This window comes from Oryctolagus cuniculus, chromosome 2 (assembly GCF_964237555.1).
Source record: "Oryctolagus cuniculus chromosome 2, mOryCun1.1, whole genome shotgun sequence".
Taxonomy (NCBI): domain Eukaryota; kingdom Metazoa; phylum Chordata; class Mammalia; order Lagomorpha; family Leporidae; genus Oryctolagus; species Oryctolagus cuniculus.
In genome coordinates this window covers 5,618,669-5,639,672 of record NC_091433.1, presented here as the reverse complement: position 1 = coordinate 5,639,672, position 21,004 = coordinate 5,618,669, and the positions used below count along the sequence as shown (strand labels likewise).

The following is a 21,004-nucleotide window of genomic DNA, read 5'->3' as shown; positions in this document are numbered from 1 at the left end:
CACAGTGCTGAGTCATCGTGAGGCATAAAGGTAAATGTGAGCAGTCATCACCCTGAGGCCTGGCAGCTCGGCGGGCTGCACCCCACCCCCACCCCAGCAATGACTGAGACGAGCCTGGTGCACAGAGCAAAGCTCTTGCTGCAGATGGAGGAGTGGCATACTGTACCCCAGGAACAACAACAACTGTCTCCATTTCTTGTGACCACTGTCTGCTGGCTGTGTCACCCCCCATAGTGCTCAGTTTCCCAACATCCTACTGGCTCCCCCTCTTCCCTCTACCACGGATCCGTCTCAGTCTCTTGCTCCTGTGTTGCCCAAATTTGCCTCCATATTATGTAGAACACTTTGACCTATAGTTTCCACTTCCAAGCCCATCCTGAGGCCTGCTGTGCCTAGCCATGCTCATAGAGGGAAGAGGGACATGACAGAGAAAAAGGATTTCCAAGTAATGACCTAGGGCACTCCATCTATAACCATACAAGAGCATACAGGAATCAATGACCACAGCTGATGCCCAGGGATGCCATGGTAGAATGTCTCTTTGGGGCATTCGGACTTTCATCAAAGACACAGAGAATCTGCAATCCTGTTGTTGCTTTGGAATGTTATGACCTAATGTGAATGCTGGTTGGTGACCCAGAAAGTGGAGGAATTTGAGAGTGTGGAGTCACTGGAGAGGCCCTTCTAGCTCCACCCTTGACTCCTGTTCCTTGGTGGCAGCAGGAGATTATAAGCTTGCAGCAAACAGCAGAAGAGAGGCAGTGAGTCACTACTGGACAGCCACAATGGACTATTCTCTTGCTTTGAAGTGTAGGCACCGTTAGGAAAAGCACTAAGTCTGTCTAGCTCACTGTTGCACCCCAAGTTTATAGCACAGACCCTGGCACCCCTGGCACAGAGTAGCCAATAAGCAGTATTCTGTTGACTGGGTTGCATCTAGAGCAATAATGGAAACCTGAGGGAAATGTGAAGATGGGATCTCGTGACTGTGAAACCATATGCTCACCTCCCTCTGCAGCCAGCCCTGGGAGAGATGTGAAGACTCATTTGTACCTCTCAGAAGATCCATTCTGCTCCAGGTGGCAGGAAAAAGAATTAAGATCAGCAAAGAAAGCCAAGGGGCAAGGGTCACGCAACAGCCAGGATCTAGAAAATTCACATCCTGAAGTCCACTAAATTTTTAACATTGTGTCTGTTTGTCTTTACAAAGGAAAAGTCTTTTGGTGCTAGGTAGATACATTTGTTATCCATAAATGTGGATTTTGCATTTTAAATTTCCTTTAATGTCCACTGTTCTACCCACCCTTCCCAGGCATTCTACAAGAATATCAGGGCAAACAGAATCATTCCCAGTTCAGAGCTGAGACAACACAGGATTAAGGAAGTTAGATGGCTTTCTGAGATACCCAGATGTTAAAGGGTAGTGCACCACAGTGAGATCGCGTGGGTCACTGCCTTTTGCTTTCTTTCTTTTATATCCTTTCTGTTATACAGATGGCGAATCCAAGGCACAACGATTCCATCACGTACTCCTTGTATAGAAGTCTCATTGGTGGCAATACAAGGAGTCACACAGCAGCATCAGAGGACCTGATTTTTCTTCCACATATCCAAGCTCCAGGTCTTCTCCCCCCCTCATTCTTTCTTTGCTACTTCTGTCCTGGTGACCTAGTTGGTCAAGAATCATCTCTCCTCCCCAAGTGGTCCACATTTAATATGTAAATCAAATTACTGTCTACTAAAATTGTATCCATTATTCTTTCTAGTCTGAGAGAACATCCCCTCTGTATCTGTTCACTCCCACTTTGCATTTGTTCACATTCCCACTGCATTGCAGATGCTCCTTAGGGACAAATGCAATGTCTTGGTCACCTCCTTGTGTCATGTCACAGAACAATTCTGGGACATGTGTTAGGCGCATGGCAGGAGGAACAGGACACAAAAGCAGAATGCATGTGACAGCCTAAGCTGAAAGCTATAAAGAATTGCATATGTGTCAGATGCGTGTTTATTGTTACTCTCATTTATACCTTGGGCTTTTTCAAAATTGATGTACAAACTTTGTTTCTCATATGTTAGTGATAATAACTGTATTCATAAGAATGCTGAACTAATGGATGACCTATTTGAAGGATGCTTTTTTGTCCATTGTTCACTCACTTGCTTATTCAGTCAGTTAGATGAAGAGGCCTGGCGGCTGAAAGCTGTCTACAGGCAATGCTCCGGGCAGCTGAGGGATGGGCCCTTCAGTTCCACAGAGGATTCTAGACAGATCACAGCCTCCAGTGCAGTCCTGGCATCACGTTTGGACTCTGCCCAAGGATACTGGGGGGATCTGAGGGAGTAAGGATGGGAAATGAAGTTTACCTGCACACCATGAAAACCCATGTTTCTGCTGAAATCAGGGGCCTTAGTGCAGATCCAGGCTATCAGCAGCCCAGACAACAGCACCAGCTGCCTGTCTCTCTGCCCCCACAGGGTCTTCTGTTCCAATCAGCACAGCTCAGGGTAACACCTTTGCCCACCCCCACCAAGACCCCTTTCCAGCCCTCCAGCCCTTGGGGACCCACTCAGTGGCCCCTGCCATGGGCCCCCAGCTGCGATCCCAGGCTCCGTCTCCAGCTGTCTTCAGGAGGTCAACTGGTCTCTACTTAGGAGTCTGAACCATGCTTGGATGCTCAACCTCATGTTCCTACACAAATGCTCCCAGACTTCTGATGGGGCTATGTCTAAACCCATGGAAAACTGAAACTGTCATAAGTAACAGATGTGTCCAATCCACCTGAGCTTCCGAACGCCCTTGTTAGCAGCACAGCACACTGTAGCTTATTGATGGTTCACTCATGATCCAGTGCCTCCCTGGGAGCTGCAGCCGCTGCCACTGCCCAGCAGCACAAAAGAGCACCGTATTGCCTAGTGCCAGGCTGTGACTAGATCAACACATAAAGCGTGGTTTCCACTGAGTGTGTATTGCTTCCATACCACCACAAAGGTGGAAACTGAAAACTCAAACCTTCATAACTCAGGAACCATTTGTAGCTTTAAGACATTCGAGGCAGAAATCATGCATTCTCATTAAATCCTTTTCTTTTCACATGAAAAACAGCACTGTTGAGGGGTGGGCAAGCTTCCAGAGGCAGCTGCCATGAGCCACCCTTCACTGTGGCTTCACTTTCAGCTGTAACAAAAGTCTGCCTGTGAAGCTCAAGGTGTAGCTCCCAGATGAGCACTTCCTGCAGGTTTCTGGCACCTGCTTTTTATCTGCCTACAGGTAGGTTTTACGTAGATGTCTCTAGCTTTTGCTGCAAGGATAGTTCTTGGGCAGGGAATCTGAAGCAGAAGAATGAAGATGGAAGAGTAAGAACAATGGAAACAGCTCATACTAGTACAGCTCATTGTGGTCTATACCTTAAGTCTGGTGGTGTGAACTGATAAACCAGCAGCAGGTTCCCTGACTTGTGAAGATGTGGAAAGGAGGAATATTTATACAGATTCCTTAAAGCTGTACAAGAGCTAGCAAGCAAGAGGCTAGCAGTGCAGAAGCATCTTAGCTTGAAGTACTTTCCATTTCTCTATTTTTGCTTTGACAGTCTGTGCTTCTGGGGTCTCCTCAAAGAAGTCTATGCTTATGCCAATGTCTAGCAGAGTTTCCCCAAAAAATCTCTACTAATTTGTTGGTATCAGGTCATAGATCCTGTATAAGATGTAAGGTAGAGGTCTTGTTTCATATTTCTGCATGTGGAGATCCAATTTTCCAAACACCATTTGTTGAATAGACTGTCCTTTCTCTAGGGATTGATTTTAGTGCCCTTGTCAAAGATAAGTTGATTTTAGATACATGGATTGATTTCTGGGTGGTTTCTATTCTATTTCATTGGTCTACATGTCTTTTTTTTTGCTATGTGCCAGTAACCAGACTGACTTGATTATAACTGCCTTCTAGTATGTCTTGAAATCTGGTATTATGATGCCTCTGGCTTTGTTTTTGTTATTTAAGATTGCTTTTGCTATTCGGGGTCTCTTGTGTTTCCACATGAATTTTAGCATCATTTTTCTAGATATGAGAAGAATGTCATTGGTATTTTGATTGGGACCATATTGAATCTGTAAATGGCTTTGAGTAGTGTGGACATTTCAATTATATTAATTTTTCCAATCCACAAACATGGAAGATTTTTTCATTTTTTGTGTTTTCTTTCCTTCATGTTTTGTAATTTTCATTGTAGAGTTCCTTTACCTCAGTTAGATTTATTGCAAGGTATTTAAATTTTTGTAGCTCTTGTAAATGAGACTGATCTTAGAAGTTCTTTCTCAGCCATGCATTGTCTATGTATACAAAGACTATTGATTTTTGTGCATTGATTTTATATTCTGCAACTTTACCAAACTCTTATGACCTCCAATAGTCTCTAACTGGAAACTTTGGGTTCCCCTATACATAGAATTGTGTCATCTGCAAACAGGGATAATTTGACTTCTTTCTTTACAATTTTTATCCCTTGGATTTCTTTTTCTTGCCTATTGGCTCTGATTAACATTTCTAGAACTATATTGAATACTAATGGTGAAAGTTGGCATCCTTGTCTGGTTTCAAATTTTAGTGGAAATGCTCCCAAGTTTTTCCCATTCAGTTTTATGCTGGCTGTGGATTTGTCATATATTGCTCTGACTGTGTTGAAGAATGTTCCTTCTATACTCAAGTTGCTTAAAGTTTTTATCATGAAAGGATATTGCATTTTATCACATGCTTTCTCTGCATCTATTGAGATAATCATATGGTTTTTCTTCTTAAATTTGGTGCTATGATATATTTATTGACTTGCATTAGTTGATAAATCCTACTTTGCCTGGGTGGATGATCGTTCTGATGTGTTGTTGGATTTGATTAGCTAGTATTTTTTGGAGTATGTTTGTATGCTCATCAGGGATATTACTTTATAATTCTTTCTCTGTTGTATCTTTTTCTGGTTTTAGAATTAAATTGATGCTGGACTCAGGAGTTTGGAAGAATTTCTTCCCTTTCAATTGTTTTGTATAATTTGAGAAGAGCTAGAATTAGTACTTCTTTAAATGTTTTGTAGAATTTAGCAGTGAAGCCATCTGGTCCCGGGATTTTCTTTGTTGGAGGGTGGTCTATATTGCTGATTTAATCTCCATCTTGCTTATTGATCTGTTTAGATTTTCTATATGTTCATGACAATTTTGGTAGACTGTATGTGTTCAAGAATCTATCCATTTCATCTATATTTTCCAATGTACTGGCATATAGTTGTTTGTAGTAATTCCTGATGATTCTTTTTATTTCTGTGGCATCCTTTGCTACATCTCCTTTTTCATCTATCATTTTATTGATTTGGGTCTCTCCTCTCCCCACCGCTTTTTTTTGTTTAGTTGGATCAATGGTTTATCATTAAAAAAAAAAAAAAAAAAACTCTGGGGACAGTACCATGGCTCACTTGGTTAATCCTCCGCCTGAGGCGCCAGCATCCCATATGGGTGCCAGGTTCTAGTCCCAGTTGCTCCTCTTCCAGTCCAGCTCTCTGCTGTGGCCCAGGAAGGCAGTGGAGGATGGCCCAAGTGCTTGGGCTCTTGCACCTGCATGGGAGACCATGAGGCACCTGGCTCCTGGCTTCAGATCTGCATAGTTCCAGCCATAGTGGCCATTTGGGGAGTGAACCAATGGAAGGAAGATCTTTCTCTCAGTCTCTCTCTCTCTCTCACTGTCTAACTCTATCTGTCAAAAAAAAAGCTCTTAATTTCACCAATCTTTTGTATTTTTTGCTTCAATTTTGTTTATTTGTTCTTTAATTTTAATTATTTTCTTCATCCTACTATTTTTGGGTTTGGTTTACTATTTTTGGTTTGTTGTTTTTCTAGGTCCTTGATATGGATTGATAACTCATTTATTTTATGCCTTTTCAAATGCTTGATGTAGGCACTAATTGCTATAAACTTCCCTCCTAATACTGCTTTTGCTGCATCCCATACGTTTTCTTTCTTTTTAAAGATTTATTTATTTATTTGAAAGACAGAATTACAGAGAGGCAGAGGCAGAGGCAGAGAGAGAGAGAGAGAGAGAGAGAGAAGGGGGGGGTCTTCCATCCACTGTTCACTCCTCAGTGAACTCCACAGTTCAGGTCATAACGACTGGAACCGTTTTGATCCAAGCCAAGACCTTCCTCCAGGTCTCCCACATGGGGTGCAGGGGCCCAAGAACTTGGGCCATCTTCTACTGCTTTCCCAGGTCATTGCAGAGAGCTGGATTGGAAGTGGAGCAGTCGGTACTTGAAGTGGCGTCCATATGGGATGCCAGCATTGTAGGCTTTAACCTGCTCTGCCACAGCACCAGCCCCTCCCATAAGTTTCAATATGTTGTATTATCATCTTCATTCAATTCCAGGAATTTTTTTTATTTCCCTTTTGATTTCTTCTACGACACATTGTTCACTCAGGAACATGTTGTTCAGTCTCCATGTATTTGCATATTTTCTAGAGATTCTTAAGTTGTTAATTTCAAGTTTCACTTCATTGTGGTCAGAAAAGATACATGGTATGATTTCAATTATTTTTGAATTTGCTGAGAATTACTTTATGGCCTAATATATGGTCTATCCTAGGGCAAGTTCTGTGCAATCATGAAAAGAATGTATATTCTTCAACTGTGGGATGAAATGCTTTGTAGATACCAGTTAGATTCATTTGGTCGATAGTGTAAATTAGCTCTGTTGTTACTTTGTTGATTTTCTATCTAGTTTATCTGTCCTTGATGAAAGCGGTGTGCTGCAGTCCCCCATTACTATTGTACTAGAGTCTATGTCTCCTTTTTGATCCATTAACATTTGTTAGCCAGGCACTCTGACATTGGGTGTGTATACATGTAGTGCAGTCACATTTCCTGTTGAAGTAATCCTTTAATAATTACATAAGGTCCCTCTTTGTTTCTTTTAACAGTTTTTGTGTTAAAGTCTATTTTGTCGATATTAGAATCATTTTTGCTTTCCATTAGCATGAAATATCGTTTTCCATCCTTTCACTTTCAGTCTGTGTGTTTCTTTGTTGGTGATATGGGTTTCCTGTAGGCAGCAAGTGGATGAGTCTTATTTTTTAATCCATTCACCCTGTCTGTGTCATTTAATTAGAGATTTTAGGCCATTACATTCAAGGTTATTATTGATAAGTAACAATTTGGTCCTACCAGTTTTCCATAAATATTCCTATTGCTTGCTTTGGATTTCCTTTGTACTTTTACTAGATCTTATGCCTTTGCATTCTTCCATAATGTTGACTGTAATTCTGTTATTTTAAGATTTTTTTATTTATTTGAAAGTCAGAGTTACAGAGAAAGTGAAGGAGAGACAAAGAGAAAAAGAGATTTTCCATTGCTGGCTCAGTCTCCAAATGGTTGCAATGACCAGGGCTGAGCAAGCCTGAAGCTAAGAGCCAGAAGCTTCTTCCCATCATTCCCCATGGGTGCAGGGGTCCAAGCAGTTAAGCCATCCTTGGCTGCTTTCCCAGGCCATTAGCAGGGAGCTGGATTGGAAATGAAACAACTGGGATTCGAACCAGAGCCCATATGGGATGATGGAACTTCAGGCAGAGGCTTAACCAGATATGCTACAGTGCCAGCCCCAGGAAGAATCAGCTTAACATTGTGGTGTCTCTAATGTTTTGCCTGTGTGTTAACAATTTGTTTTGTGAGGTGAGATTTCTAAGGCACTCAAAGTAAGGCCACCCAATAGAAATTTCTTTGGTGGTGGAAATATTCTGGCTTTGTGCTGTCCAATATGGCATCCACTTTACCGCACAAGGATATTGAGAACTTAAAATGTGACTAGGGGCTGGTGCTGTGGCATAGCAGGTTAAGCCGCTGCCTGTGGTGCCAGCATCCCATATGGGTGCTGATTCGAGCCTTGGCTGCTCCACTTCTGATCCAGCTCCCTGCTGGTGTGCCTGGGAAAGCAATGGAGGATGGCCTGAGTCCTTGGGTCCCTGCAGCCATTGGGGAAACTCAAAGGAAGCTCCTGGCTCCTGCCTTCAGACTGGCCCAACTCCAGCCATTGCAGCCATTTGGGAAGAGAACCAGTGGATGGAAGACCTCTCTCTCTCTCTGTCTCTGCCTCTCCCTCTTTGTAGCTTTGCCTTTCAGGTAAAATAAATAAAATCTAAAATAAGAAAAAAAATTTTTTTTTAAATGTGACTAGTATGACTGGGCACATAGCCACCATACTGGAGAAACTACAAGTTCATGATCTTGTTTGTTATCTGTCCTTTCTAAGGCTTTTCTCATTTTACTGATGAAGAAACTGGGGCTCAGAGGAGGTCCTGCTGGGCTCTCACAGAGGCATCTACCATTAGCTGGTTCTGAGCAGGAGCTACAGGCAGCTCCTCCCACATGCCCACCAAGTGGCACACAAGCCTAAAGGCCAGCCAGTCACTGTCTGAACAGAGAAAGGGCTTTGCACAATGACCAAGGCCACCAACAAAGTATTTCTGCTGTGTCAGTGTACATGCATCCTGGCGAAACCATTTCCCATCACCAACAGCAGTGGAATGGCTGGGTGGAGTTCAGACCGCCTCTGTCAGGTGAAGGCAGGCCTGCACTGAACGCTGGGCTCTGCTCTGTACCAGGCAGAAATGTCTCTCACCCACCAGGTTAAGAGTCCTCTTGAAACACCTTCAATGCAACAGTTTTTGGACTTGAAAGATATCTACATGTCTGGGGTTGGCGGAAGGCATCTGTCATGGTCTACATTGTATCCTTTTAAAATTTATATACTGAAGTCCTAAGCCCCTATACCTCAGAACAGGACTATATTTGGACACAGAACTCTGCAAGGCAGTTAATTTAAAATGAGGTCATTAGATTAGCCCCTGAGCCTATATGACTGCTGACCTTATGAAAAGAAGAAACTTGGACTCAGATGAGCAGAAGGATGATCAGGTAAAGACATGGAGCAAGGCTAGCCAGCTGCAAACTGAGGAGCGGGGCCTCAAAGAGACCGTGAGCTGAGACTTCTGGCCTCCTGAACTGTGGGATAGTAGGTTTCTGCCATTTAAATCATTTAGCCTATGGCTCTTCACTATGACAGAGTAATATTGTTAACATTTTTACATGTTTATTTATTTATGTATTTATTAGAAAGACAGACATAAAAAGACATATAGACAGAGATTTCTTATCTACTGTTTCACTTCCTATATGCCCCCAACTTCCAGGGCTGGCCCAGGCAGACCTGATTACCTGAGCGGTCACGTCCTGCCTCCCCGGGTACACATTAGCAGGACGCTGGAATCAGGAGAGCTGGGTCTCAAATGCAGACATTCTGATATGGGTGAAGGGTGTCCCGACTGAACATCTTCAACACTAGGCCAAACACCTGCCTCTGCTTCCAGCATTTGATAAATCTTCCCAGATGCCTGTAGCAAGAAGCTCAGGTGGAAGAGCCCAGCTTTAATTGGCCAGGAAATGACAATCACCATACCACTAGTGTCACCAACCATGGTAACAACGAATGAATGCATTATAGCTTTCAGGCGGGCGCCGCGGCTCACTGGGCTAATCCTCTGCCTGCGGTGCCAGCAATCCGGGTTCTAGTCCTGGTTGGAGCACCGGTTCTGTCCCGGTTGCTCCCCTTCCAGTCCAGCTCTCTGCTGTGACCCAGGAAGGCAGTGGAGGATGGCCCAAGTGCTTGGGCCCTACACCCGCATAGGAGACCAGGAGGAAGCACCTGCCTCCTGGCTTCAGATCGGTGCAGCGCACCGGCCATAGTGGCCATTTGGGGGGTGAACCAATGGAAGGAAGACCTTTCTCTCTGTCTCTCTCTCTCTCTCTCACTGTCTAACTCTGCCTGTCAATAACAACAACAAAAAAGCAATATAGCTTTCAGAGAACTCACTTACAAAATATGCTGTGGGAAGGACAGAGTAGATTAGCAGGGGTCATGAAAACTCTACCTGATAACATTTTCTCTTAAAAATCAGTCCCAACCCAGCTTTTCAACCTCACAGCCAGGACACTCCACCCGCAGGCCCAGGCCCCAGACATGCTCCAGTGCATCGTGAGGGAGCTGCTCCATGCCTGGGCATGGCATGCTGGCACCCTCTCTGCTGTGCCCCGCTTCCCTCTCTCTGCCCATCACCACTTGGGTCCTTGGCTCCACAGAGTGTGTCATCTGCTTTATCTGTTTCCTGTGGCTGCCAAAACAAATTATCCCACACTGAGTGGCTTAAAACAACAGAAACACATTCTCTCACAGTTCTGAAGTCAAAATCAAGGTTGTTTGCAGGGTTTTCCTCGCTCTCCCATCCTCTAGTGATTGTTAAAAATGCTCAGCACCCCCTGGCTTGCAGCAGCACCGCTCCAATACCCACCTCCATCACTACAAGGCAGTCTACCCCCTGGTGTCTTTGCCATCACACAGCATTCTCCTCTGCAGGCACCTGTCTCTCTGTCTTTTCTCCTCTCTCAATAAAGACAAATCCCTATTGGATCAGGCCCACCCCACTCCAGGAGGAACTCAGTGTATGTCTTCACTGCATTTGCAAAGACCCTATTTCCATCTAAGTTCACATTCACAGGTACCAGGGATAAGGCCATCAACAGATCACTCTGGAGGACACAGTTCCACCTGCAACAGTGTTTGACAGACCTCCCCAGCTGCCCTTGAGCAGATGAGTGCCTCCCATCTCTGTGTCCTCATGCCTCATACACCACACACTATGACCAAAGTTCATGTTCCAGGGCAGGAGTTGGTGGCTTGCACATTTCTCTTTCTACTTGGTAAGAAAAAAGAAAAAAAAATCCAAGGACAATGCATTATGTGCCCTTGACATCTCTCTCAATATCTGATGCTGTGCAGAGCACCAAGTTTAAGGAACAAAAGAACATGGGCTTAGGAGACAGGCATTAATTTCAATCCTAACCCAATCTCCTAGGTGTGTGACTTTGGGCAAGGTATTTAACCTATAAGGTTTTCAGTCTCTTCATCTTTAAAATGGTGCAATAATCCTATTAAATCCACTTAAGCCACAAAAGGAACTTACTGGCTTATAAAACTGGGATATGCAAGAATTGATCTAAATTCAGACAGAGCTAAATGCAAGGACTTTCTTATCATCTCCAGGTCCCTCTCTTGCTCTCTCTCCTTATTCTGCCATCCTTGGTATTAGCTTTATTTTTAGATAGTCTCTTTCCATGTGAGGCAAAAACAGCCAATAGTGTATTTCATCTGGATAATGTGACATTTCCTTAAAAACTTGGTCGAAAGTGGAATTAAAAGATGAATTTATTTTGGTGCAAAACATTCAGAAATCCATGCATAGCTTTTTCACAATACGCATACTCTCTGAACTCTATAAAGGACCCTCAGGTATTATCCCAGAGGAGAGGAAATCCTTCTCTCTCTTTGGCAGAGGACACCCAAAAGCCCACTGAGAGGTCAGCGTCAGTCCGTCACTGCCTGGGGAAGCTGGGAAATCAGATTGCTCAGGGTGGAATGAGGAGAGGCAGGTCACATGACTGAGAGCCCTCGCAGTTGGGGAAGCCACAGTTCCCAGCAGGGCACTCAGAAGGGGTGACACGTATCCACTGCAGAATGCAAACACTCAGCAAGATCAGGAATCCTCATAAATCCCATGAAGTACTCAATTTCTCTCACTCATTGTTTGCCAAAACACTGAATAAAAAATAAATACTTCACCAATTAGTAAAAACAGTGTCTGTCCAGAAGCCAGAATGGAGGGAGCATCGTAGAATTGTCATGTCTTCTGAAAGGGGACTATCTATGGGGCTGTTATGTGGAACGAAGCTCTAGATTTTAGAATCAGGAGATCCAGGTGGCCCACCTGCTCCAGAACAAAGAGGCCTTCCTCTCTCTGGGGCTCAGTTTCTTCCCGGTAGACCTCCCAGAGCCACAGCACATGCTTCCGCAGTCCCTCCCTGCGAGGCTGTTCTTAGATCTTTCCCTGCTCAATGACTTTCACTCATCTGAGTGAACCTGAAGGGGAAAGTCAAGCTATTCTCCAGGAGGTCTGCAGGGGAAGGAAACATAAAAGCTTCAGAAGGCCAAGTACTGTCAGATATTTCGAAAAACCCAACTTTGATTGGGAAAGCTGGAAGCACAGAGGTGCCTCGGAGAAGCAGGAGGGCAACCAAAAGTGCTCAGAGTAATCAACGCTGAAAATGCACACTCCCAGGAAGCCCAGTAGGCAGAATCCTGTCTGCAGGGTGAGGCTCTCGCTCCTCAGATCAAATGAGGAGAGGTAGGAAGCGTGAAGCTTGAGTAGCAGGGAAATGACAGGCGAAAGCAGTAAATAGGACTAATTAACGTCAGCTTCCTTCCCTAGATGACAAAGGCCCGAGTGCACGCAGCAGGCTGGCAGCAAACAGTGGGGTCCCTGGCTCTGCCTGCTGACCCGGGGCTAACACGCGGGACACTTCCCAGTGTGACCACCCAAGTGTTTCCCTTTCTGTCTGAAGCTACCTGGGGGCCACTACTTAGGGCAAATGTACAGTATTCCTCCCTCAGCTTCTCCTCAGCACCCCCTTTCTCTTTAAAGATCTTCTCTGATGACCCAGCTGTCTCTGTCCACCTTATCTGGGCTCCGGCTTGGCCAAACACCCACCCAGAAAGAAAAAGCCTCCTAAAGAACCAGAGCAAGGGTGGCACTTGGTGTAGTAATTAAGTCGCTGCTTGGGACACCTACATCCTACTTCTGATGAAGCTCCCTGCTTCTGTGCACCTAGGAGGCAGCACATGATATGCCAAGTACTTGAGCCACTGCCACCCCTGTGGGAGACCCAGATGAAGCTCTTGGCTCCTGGCTTCAGTCTGGCCCTGTTCTGGCTGTTGCAGGTATTTGAGGAGTGAACTAGCAGACAGAGATCTCTCTCTCTCTCTCTCTCTCATTCTCTCTCCGGATCCCTGCCCTCTACTTTTCAAAGAACACACAAAAAAATTTTTAACAAAACTTTAAAATAAAAGAAAAAAAGTCTAGGAAAATGGAACTTTTAAACATAAGAGTATGATTTGCATATTTTAATTTTTAGACACTTATCAGGCATTCAAATGGAGATAGTAGGTGGTGACTACACACAAAAGCCATTTGTGCCTTCAACCACCATTTAATATTGCAAGGCAATACATGCATCTGTAACATGCATATTGAGCCTTTTATTCATATGAAAAGGCTACTGGTTCAAATAAAAAGACAGACCTCAGAAGCAGACATATTTGAACCCTTACTCCATTGTCCATTAGCTGTGTGATATCTGAAGGACAACTGGGAAAATCCTTTTGCCCATTGGAGTTTCACTGAGAAGCAGAAATAATTCCTGTGTTCAAGGTTTCTTTGAGAATGAAAGGAGATGGAAAGCATTCTAACTGCCAGATGCTAGAGTTGAACTATTTCTTGTTTCACTTTGCATGTCCCTTTCTCTCTGTCTTCATTACTTAGTGATGAAGTTGGAGTGATTTAGTACTGGATATGCAATTAAATACCACCTAAATCACTTTGTAATGTTACAAATTCTTTATTTTACTATAAGTTCCTGTCTATTGATGTATCTATCTATAGCTAGCTAGCCACATAGCTGCTGACATACTTAGCTGTGTATTTATCTATCCACCAAGTGTTCCCATATTCTTTTCAGTCGACACAATGATCAGAAAACATTTCAGCTCCGTCTCTCTGGGATCTTTCCTCTACTTCCACTGCATTTTCTTTTTCTTTACCTAAGCATCTGCAGCAGAGGCAACATCTCCTCTCCCATGTGTCTCTGGTTTCCAGGACTGTGCTTGCCCAGTGCTGCCCACCCCAGAACAGAACACAATTAAATGACTTCCTACGGAAGGCAGCTGGAGTACTTGGCCTTTATGAGAGGGGAGGTGTACCTTAGGCAGCTTGCAATTGTTTTCAATCAATATGCTCTGGCCAAGGGTCACTCTAGTGTTGCTCAGCAGCTGACCTCATCATGTTGGTCCAAAGGCTGCTAGACAGCAGCAAGAGCAAGATGGAAATGGAGAGCCAACAGGTACAGCTTCCATTCAGCAAGGACAGTGGGCCAGGAAGTGCTCATTCCCTGAAGCAAGACTGGCATTTTGCACCCTTGATATTGTGTGGCCAAAAAAGGAAATTCTTTTCTTTTCTGTAGTTTGTGTCAATACTATCACATGGCCCTTACTTATTTGTCCATGCATTTATTCACTCACTAAGCCAATGTTCATGGAGACAAATGGAAATATCACCATCAAGTCTACTACACAAATCTCCAGTGGCTACCCACTCTTGGTATAGGATCATAGCACCTTGCACAGTCCCTGGCCTCTGGCAGGCACCCCACGGTGTTATTAGTGTGGTAATGAAATAAAAGTATGTATTTATGAATGAAAGGATGGATCAATGAATAAGTGAATGAATGAACCAATGAGAATGAAGGATGCTCAGATCGTCTGGCTAGCGAAGAGGAAAGGAGGACAAAACCAACCTCCTGCACTATGTTTCTGTAATTACTTTTACTGGAGTCTCCCTTCCTAGATTTTGCAGTGATTTTGGAGAGACATTGTCTCTGGATTTGGTTCTAGATGCAGTACAGCGAGATGAAAAGGTGGAAATAACCCTGAGCTTCTAGTTAAGTTGCACAGGTTAGAATCCCAGTTCTGTGCATGGCAGTGGAGACAGCTCAGGCCAGCCCCTTGAGGTCACAAGATCTTAATATTTTGATCTGTGTGATAATGGTAAGCAGAGCCTCTCTTTGCTCATCTCACAGAATGATCACGGAGTCCCAGTGGGGATAAATGAATTTCACAGTAAGTTGTTGATCATCAAGGCAAAGTTGTTCAAAAGAAAACAGCACACTCAGGAGCAAACTGAACAAAAAACAAACCCATTTAAATTAAGAATTACAATATTTAATCAGCGTACAGAAGGCTGAGGAAATCTCATAGAAAATAATCCAAATTCCTGGAGTAGGAACATAGCGGCCATGCCTTGATCTCTGATTGAGCCTCAGTCATTCTCCACCCTGCAGGCATACCTGACTCCCCAGCCCTGCAGGTTAGTGGTGCAGGTGCACTGGTCTCAAATCCATGGGCAGACTGAGGCTGGCCAGCAGCATCAGAAGCCCTGGGATTAGGAGAAAGGATTTTTATTTTCAAAGATTGATGAAATATTTCTGAAGCTTTCAAAAAAAAAAAATGAGTACCTGGGCCTCCCTCATAGAGGCTCCAGCCCTAAGAGTCTTGAAAGAGATGGTGGTTCTCTGTGTATAAGGTTTTCCCAATGACCAGTCAAGGTAGCCTCCCTGACCCTGGCCCACTATGTTGCCTTACGCTGGTGAGTGCTAAAATTTGGAGGACGTTGCCTTGAAAACTCAGTGGGCTTGTGAAAACCAGCCTGGTGGTCTCTTTGTGGCTCCCTGAGGTTCACAGAGATGCCGCACCTTTGGTTGAGGTTTTCTAGATGTGGACATCCCTTCTCACAATCCAGGCAAAGGCAGCCCCTCCTCACCCTTGTTGTTTTTCTGCTCATTGTGTTTGTGGGCCATGTGAACATAAGGGTGCTGTGTATATAAAAACTCCACCCGCTTGACTCTCCGATTGCCAGTATGTGTTGGAAGGTGTACCTAACTCCACCCATTCCTGAAAGCCCAGCATAGGTCAGCACTAACAGGAGCCACTGCGTGCTGAGCAGCCAGCTTGTGGAGAGGCCGGCTTTGTTGTTCTCACTGAGAGGTGAGGAGACAGAGGCTAGGGCTACACACTTTGTCCCAGAGAGCTGGGCATGAAGCCCATTGTTGCCAGCTTCCAAGGTTGCATCCTTGGTTCCAATGTCAATGCTAGATGTTTTAATATCCTGGCAAGCAAAAGAGAAACAAACCCTGCCGTTTAGAAATTTAACATTAATTCAGAGAGAAAAAGGTAAATAATCTCACAAATAAATAACCTTACAAATAAATATTTGCAATCTAAGCAAGTAAGTCCAGGGATAACTGCTGAGAGGACATTGATTTCATCTGAGTTAGAATGTGTCCTTGAATGGAAATCTTAAGGACAATTGGAAAATTCAACAAAGAGCGAAGAAAAAAAAAAATAGGCAAACTTCTCATCTAAAAGACCACATGGAGAAAGACCTTGAATTTGAAAGGAGACTGGCCCTTTTGAGGAAATTAAAGGTCAGTACAGCATGAATTAGGGAGGAAGATTGGATAACCCTTTGGACACTGTCAAATAGCAACCAGACAGAGTTACAGTACACGGAAGTTCGTGCATAAGTTACACAGAAACACTGCACCTTTTTATGCACAAGACTTGAACATCTACCAATCATGGCATCCTTGAAGGGTGCTGCAGCCAATCATCCACAGATACCAAGAGACAGTGGTAGTAGGTTGGCGAAATTTACACTACAGCAGTAAATGAATATCATGGGAGTCAAGTTCTAATGCTGGTTCTGTTGGTTAAAAAAAAATGTGGCACAAAATCTCCCTCTTTTTGGGTGGTAGGGGAAACTGAAGCAGAGAGAGGTTAAACAGCTCATAGAACTGAGCTGTAGGACCAAGAACAAAGCCCAGAGGTGTTCATAACAACACACCGTGAATGGAGATGCAACCATCAGTAGATTCAACAATAGTACATGTCACCATGCATATATTCTTAGTCAAAAAAATTGTCACTTATGTGTGTGTGTTCTACACACTGTAACCAGCATCATTTGTATTGTATGATCTTTATTTTCCTGTTTTTCCTTGTACTTGCTTTCTCACTTTTCTCCTATATCCGTGTATTAATTTTATAATAGTAGTTTCTCCCAATATATACTTAGAAGTGATATTTAAAAAGAAAGGAAAGGGGAAAGGTGAGATTTCTTTCTCCAGTTGTTTTAGAAGGAAGGAAGAACTTGATGTGAATAAATTAAAGGGATTCCAAGAGAGTCAGAGGATATGAAGACAAGTGGATGCAGGTCAGTGACATAAAAAGAAGAGGGAGGGAGGAGAACACAGGAGGAAGAAGCAAAACTTGTCCATCCAAAATCCAGGTCTCTTGGTGACAAAAGAAGAAGAAAAAAAAAAAAAAGATCAGACCACTGCCTTGGAGAAATCCCCCTTTGACACATGTAGATGTGGAGATCTAAGCTCAGAGGCAGCTCCCCCAAGACCACAAGAAGCAAAGAGAGCTGCTCCTAGAGGACTGGCCACTGCAGACTGGAAAGGGTGGGGGCCCTGGGGCAGGAAGGCCTGGGCTTACCACCACCACAGTCACTTGCACAGAAAAGTCAGGGATGACTCCAAAGTCACTCTCCACGCTGGGAGTCATCCCCACACTCAGCACTTCCCTGAAGGTTAAAGTACAAGAGCAGCTAAAATCAATCTGCCTGCTCTGGGCTGAGTCACAAGCATTGGCTCCCTGTCGCAGTCCAGAGGTCTCCTTTCCCGTTGGGTTTGAACCCTCACCCCTGCAATACAACAGCCTTAAACATCTGAGTGGGAGCTTGAGTCATGATGGACAGGGGATTGGGCCAACAGGAGGAGGGGCTTGGTTAAGGAGGCACATGTCTATCTCTGTCCCTCCACCTCTGTCACCATCTCTCCCCCTCTGTCTTAGACACAGCATGTTTGCCTGCCCATGAACACACGGAGTACAATACCTGTCTGGCACTCTTCAGTTCCAAAGATACTGAATGTTCTCATGGAGTCTAAAGGGAACAGCCAATAGAAAGACAGAAACAGCACAGAAGAGCCAAGCTCAGTGTGGCAGCAGGGGAAAGATCAAACACATATTGTTGCAATAACCTCGGGTTGCAGCCCCCTGTCTTGCTGCCTCCACTCTCCTTTATATCTGGGGGTAAAAACTGTGTTCCCAATCACAGTACTAAGATGGTTTTTCTTTGTATTTCCCAGTAAACCTGATGCAATTTGTTCTTCTTGGAAACTATCATGAAAGACATCCCAGACTGCTTGGCCTCATAGTCAGTGGAGGTGAAGGAAGGAACTCTGAGCCCAGCACGGTTCCCATCAGCTGGTTTGCAGATGTTGGACTGATCACTTCCCCCTCTGCAGCCTGCTTCACAGCCACGGCACACGTAGTTATAGCCGAGTTCCCACAGCCCAGAGCTTGTTCCTCTAAACGCTAGTCATCAAAATTCTGCAGAACAGATTTGCTGTTTCCTTACCAAATAATACAGAGCACGACAAACTCTCTCTCTCTCTTGCAATTCACAATGCTTATTAATATTTTGAAAGTCTGCAGGAATTATGCTGTGTTTTCTATCCAACAGGCTAAACAAAACCACTTGACGCTAGGTCACCTCTCTTCATGATGTCTATTATTTTACATGTCCTAAGATTAGGGCCCAGCAGAACTCATCAGTGTTTACCTGTTCCAGCACCTACTGATGTCCCTCCAGCTCTCATGCTCAGGGTTCTTTAAATGATATACATTTGGGGGCCCACATTGTGGTGCAGCATGTTAAGCTGCTGCCTATGACACCAGCATCTCACATGGGTGCCCATTCAAGTTTCTGCAGTTCCATTTTCAATCCAACTCCCTGCTAATGACCCTGGAAAGACAGTGGAAGATGGCCCAAGTACTTGGGCCCATTGCACCCACATGGCAGACCTGGGTGGAGTTCCTGACTCATGGTTTTGGCCTAGCCCATCCCCAGCAATTGTTGCCATTAGGGGACTGAACCACAAGGTGGACGATTAGTCTGTTTATCTTTCTTTCTCTCCCTCTATCTTTCAAATAAATATAGATAGACAGATACATGGATAAATCTCTTTTTAAAATGATGTAAATTTAAACTACTGAGACTTAAGAGGCACCAAGGGCCATGTTCCACACTGCCAGCTGCTTTGGCCACAGAAACATTCTCACTTCACAGGGATTTATGGCTTAGGCATGCCTCACACTTCAGGTTAAGCACACACCTTGTTACCTCTAACATTTGACACATATCCTTGCCCTCATTTCTCTGCACTTCTTACCCTTTAAGTCTAGACTTTTTGTCCTTGCATGGGGTCCACAGAAGGGATTCCAGGCTGGAGCTGACCTTCTATATCAACAGTATTTTCCACCATCTGAGTTTTTCCACATTGAATTGAAATTGCTTATTAATTTGCCTCTAGGAGTTTTCAGCGGTCAGGCACAAATGTTTAAAGCATTACTTATGTACCTGATACTTTTAAGTAATTCCTAAAATTAATTTTAATTTTAGATATTGCCATTTATAATCTAATTCATTTAAATATTCTAATGTGTCTGACATCATCTACAGTATCCAATGAAGTAGAAACTGGCCCTACATCTGATTTACAGGTGAAGAACCTGAGGCTTAGAAATGTATATTGGTGCTACCTACATCCAGACCACCATGAGGTTAGGAACTGAAATTCGAACCCAGTCAGACTCCAGAACTTATACCAAAATCACCATATTATGCTTGACTAATTCAATGGTACTTCAAAATGCTCATGGAAAATGGAATTAAAAGATAATGTGCAGTTCTGTGAATATTTTGAAGATCGCTCAAGTGTGTTGAAAGAAAAGGGAGCAAAGATTTATTGAAGGAACATTTGAAAAGAGAGCTGATTCTCTGATTCTGCATTCTTTAAGTCTTGGAGCTAATGGCTCCTTAATGCTCTCCAACCCAAAAATCTACCTTAAGTCAAGGAGCTCATGAAGCCAATCAACTGAGTTAATTAAGTAAAAGGGAGGCTCATTTTCTGGAATGAGAACTGTATACAATGTAGATCATTTTGTTTGCATTTCCACAGCTTTATTGAGGTATCACTTACTGTTGTAGACTGTGTGTCTGTGTCCCCCTGAAATGCAGATGCTGAAGCCCCAGCTTAGTCCATTTGTGCTGCTATAACAGAGTGCCTGATACGTGGTAATTCATTATTAGTAGAAAGTCTAAGTTCAAAGCATTGGAGGTATGCTCTGGTGAAGGCCTGGTCTCCGCCTCCAAGATGGCACCTTGATCTCCTGTGGCAGAAGGTGGAAGGGCAAAACGGGGCTTGCTGGTTCCCTTCAGCCCTTGTAGAAGGGCACTAGTGCATGCAGGAGGACAACTGCTCCCAAAGACCACACCTCTTACTGTTGTGGTGGGGATTACGGCTCAATCCGAATTTTGAAGGAGACACAAGTATTCAAACCGTAGCAAGCCCTAATCCTCAATACGATAGTATTTTGAGGGTGCAGAAGGGCTTTGGAGGTAGTTGGATTAGGATGAGGTCTTATATGTGGCACCCCTGCGGTGGGACTGGTGAAGGGAATGGCTGTCTCACTCTCTCATCACCACGGGAGTACACAGCAAGGAAGCAGCTGTCTGTAAACCAGGAGGGGAGCCATACCACGCTTGAACCCTGACCTTAGACTTCCAAACTCCAAACTGTGAGAAATGCAGGTTGGTTGGTTGATTATGCCAGTAAGTCCATATAATCCTCCATTACATTATCCCAAGCAGACTGATATTTACATAATAAAGATCAGTGAATTATTAGTTCAAATAAATGCATTTGCTAGTAGAGATCTAGCTTGCGTTTGTACTGCCTTTACCTTCAGCAGATCAATGCAGCAATGAGTGTTTTTTTTTTTTTGTGAGCCAAATTTTTATTTGTTCATTTCTTACATTTGAAGTATTCTTCGATGATATCCTTGGCCTGAGATAGTCCCTAACCACTACACAGCTGCAACCAACCATTTTATGGGGTTTCCCTTCTTGGTCAGTTTTGCAGAGGCTCACTCATTCCTCAGGTTTCTTGTTGTCATCAACCTTAATTAGGTTGATTTATTGTTCAGCACAAAGGGACTCCACCAACTTGACATACATAGGCTCATCATGGTTCGATGCAAGCAGACAAAGATGGGCTTGTCGCTTCTTTAAGGCTTTGACAGCTTCACGGAGTCTGCATGCTAGGTTATCATGAATGAGGGCCATCTTCAGCACCTCTTGTAAAGCAGTATTAACATTCATTACACCTCCAGCAGAAATCTAGCCAAAGTGG

At 43.9% G+C, this 21,004-nt stretch overlaps 1 protein-coding gene and 1 pseudogene across 1 annotated transcript in view; one reads left to right on the top strand and one right to left on the bottom strand.

Moving 5' to 3' along the window:
* CLNK (cytokine dependent hematopoietic cell linker) overlaps positions 1-21,004 on the top strand; it is a 181,269-nt gene that overhangs the window by 42,601 nt on the left and 117,664 nt on the right. The window lies entirely within an intron of this gene.
* LOC127486205 (small ribosomal subunit protein eS12-like) lies at positions 15,727-20,989 on the bottom strand (annotated as a pseudogene).